At 41.2% G+C, this 3,368-nt stretch overlaps 1 long non-coding RNA gene across 1 annotated transcript; it reads right to left on the reverse strand.

Moving 5' to 3' along the window:
• Positions 1-281: 281 nt before the first annotated feature.
• Positions 282-796, reverse strand: LOC133802417 (uncharacterized). The gene is made up of 2 exons (XR_009877300.1): positions 625-796; positions 282-517 (listed from the first exon to the last, which is right to left on the reverse strand). It is a non-coding gene; the product is annotated as an uncharacterized LOC133802417 (long non-coding RNA).
• Positions 797-3,368: the final 2,572 nt, after the last annotated feature.

Consider the following 3,368-nt stretch of genomic DNA (forward strand, 5'->3'; position numbering starts at 1 on the left):
AAGTGACACAGGGAATAGTTCAGATTAACAAGGCGCCTACTGATGATAATCCAGCAAATATAGGAACCAAGGTTGTATCCCTTAGTAAGTTTATTCACTGCATGAACTTACTAGGGATCGATAATGGTGGATGAGTCTATACCCATCTCGAGTTAGGACCCTCAAAGGATATTGCACTATGTCTAGTGGCTTATGAATGGATTTAGGTGGAATTTTGTTATTTAAATCCACTCATAAGCCAAGATTACACAGAAAATAAAAACAAGATTTAGTTACTCTACAACTCAGCAAAAACAGATTTATAACAAACTCTTCAAAGACTTCAACTTCCAACCTCTCTCAGCTACATCGACTCAACTTATCTCTCTCTCTCTCTCTCTCTCTCTCTCTATATATATATATATATATATATATGCACTGCCAAAACAAGAGACCTAAAGAGACTTACAACAAGCAGAGAAGTGAAATCACTCCAAGGAAAAAGAAAGTTCTGGTCTTTAGAGAGATCCATCTTGTGCTTGAGAGATTTGTGAGATTCATGTAAAGAAAGAAAAGATATGAGTGAGAATAGAGAGATCTAGAGTGAGAAAGAAAGAAACAGAGAGTGGTTTTTCAGGAGATTACCAGTTGTTTATGTGGCTTGGAATCTCAGCATCTGTGTATAAACTCCATTGATTTAGTGCAAGAGCAAGTCTTCCTCTTAGGCGAGCTCAACGAGGATGTAGCCCAGTTTATTGGGTGAACCTCGATAAAATCCTTTGTGTATTCTTATATATCTGATTGCTTTACTTGTGTGTGCGTGTAATGCCCCAAATTTCCTAATAAGGTTTAGGACCTTGATTAGGAGGCCGGGAGGGCCATAATTGATTTATTATAGTATTTAATGATTATATGCATGTTTACGTGGATTATATTATTATATGATGGTGAATGCATGCATATGGGCTCATATGTTAATTATGAGGGTAATTTGGTAATTTGGCCACTGTGGGCGTAATTGTATATTTTGGGTGCATGGTTGTGATTAATTAATACAACCACATTATAAGGTGGATTGGTTTGAGCTAATCGACATGAGACGATCATGAGATGTAAGTGTTCGGTCTAGTCATAACGGGTTTAAGTTCGGGGCTCGGGGAGAGTCTCGGGGTGAATTTAATGATTAGAGCATTACCGAGAATTAAAGGGTAATGGGATATGATTTATTGGTATTTGGGAATATTGAGAATGGCAGGAATTGGAGAGCGTTAATTATAATTAACGAGATAGGCGGGAAAGGACGGTTTTACCCTCGGAAGCTTTTAGAGGGATTTATTTGGCTTAAGGGCAATATGGTCTTTTGACCTTAAAGATTTATATCAGCCTTAGGAATTTTGGAAGGCTGTGGATTGATATTAAAACAGAGCCTATCCTCTCTTTCTCCCTTCCTTCCCGTACAAGTCCTCCTTCACCCTCTTCTTTAAGTTTTGAGAGCCTATCTTGAGGAAGCAAGCTAGGGAGTCAAGCTTGGGGAGGTTAAGCTTGAGTTCAGCCATTGGGAAGGATTCAAATCATGTTTGGGGGTAAGTTTCTACCAGTAATTTCTGGTTCATACTCTGTTTTGGGTTTTAGCTTTTGACTTGTGACTCATTTGTAGAAAGTTTGAATTAATGGAGGTTTGGGTGATGTTTACTTTGGGTTTTGATGAGGGTGAGTTGTAGAGGATGTTTGGTGGTTGAATTGGGTGTTAGGTTGGGGTTTGGGACAAGTTTGAAGGGCTGGCTTGAGAGGAAAATGCAGGGGAGAGTTGGTTGGTGCATGCTGGTTTCTTGGCTGGTTTGCGAAATGAGCCGCGGCCTGTCTATGGTGTCCCGCGGCCTGTGATGGCTTTAAAGGTGAAAATGGCTCTGTCAGGAGGGTGAGCCGCGGCATGGCTCTGGTGAGCTGCGGCCCATTGAGGCAGATTTGGCCAAAAATGGGTTTTTGGCCTAGGGATGCTAGCTTAAGGCCTCGGGGTTGATCCTAGTACCCGGTTAAGTGGGGATTGATGTCCCGGAGGCTAGATATTGGTTTGGAAACTTATGTTGACCATTTTTTATTGATGGTATCTTATATTTGGTTATGACTAGGTGACTGCTAAAGGACTAAAGGTTGATCGTTCTCAAGGGTCGTTCTTTAAATCATTCTAGCTTGACTTTGAGGTAAGAAAACTGCACCCTGTGTATATGTGACATGCATGGCTATTATGATGCATGTTGGTTGATTACTGAGTATGACATGCGTGGTTATTATTGATGCATGTCGGTTGATTATTATGTATGACATGCATGGCTATTCTTGATGCATGTTGGTTGACTATCAAACGTGACATGCATGGCTGTTATTGGTGCATGTTGGATTGCTGGATATATTGCATATGATGCATGAGAAACATGTGATTAGGACATGCTTTGTATACTGGGTATGATATTGTTCAGAGCTTGAGCCTCTGTGGTTGTGCATGGTCCTAATTGTACTGGTATTTGTTTAGTAAGCATGCTAAATACCTTGTTTATGGATATTGAACATGTGGTATACGATTGGTGGCATGACTTGCTTGTGTATGGCACTGACTAGTCAGGGACCGACTCTAAAGTCGAGAATCACGCATTGAATGGCTCTATGGGATTAATGCTAGACCGACCCTAGGGTCGAAGAACTTATAAGCGCTTGCCTGGTCTACGACCAGATGACTATAGCCAAGGTATATGACCCCGGTGACTGTTTGTCACATGGCTAAGGGACGTTGTCCATAGTTTCGACTCTAGAGTCGTGAGGAAGGTTATGTTGGTGACTAATCACCTTGCACCTGTCCTAATCAAACTTAAGAAAGAATCACTTATCAGTTAAGCCCTGGTGACCCTATCGTCGCATGGCTAGAAGGAGCGATGCTCATTATTGTGTCTTTTGGCCATTGTCACCTACTTTCTTGGACTGATAGTCCCGAAAGGTTATTATGATCGTTGTTGATATTATATCATGCTTTATTGTGTTTTCTTGCTGGGCTTTGGCTCACGGGTGCTACGTGGTGCAGGTAAAGGCAAGAGGAAGCTGGGCCATCCTTGAGTTGGAGAGCTTAGGTGATGACGTGTACATATGCAGCTGCTCGTTCGCCACGGCCGAGGTTTAAAGTGGAACTAGGGTTGAACCCTGTTTTGCCGCTTAGAACGGCCTGTTGTAAATATTTTCTGTAATAAACTCTGAAATTTATATTTTTGGGATCCCAATGTATATACTAAACGTTTTAGTGAAACGTTACATCTTAACCAAAGTTTTAATCCCTAAACCGCTAATCATACTTAGTTCACGATTTTGGCCAAACGACTCGATTAGCAAGTTTAGCACTGTTT

Source organism: Humulus lupulus, chromosome 9 (assembly GCF_963169125.1).
Source record: "Humulus lupulus chromosome 9, drHumLupu1.1, whole genome shotgun sequence".
Taxonomy (NCBI): Eukaryota; Viridiplantae; Streptophyta; class Magnoliopsida; order Rosales; family Cannabaceae; genus Humulus; species Humulus lupulus.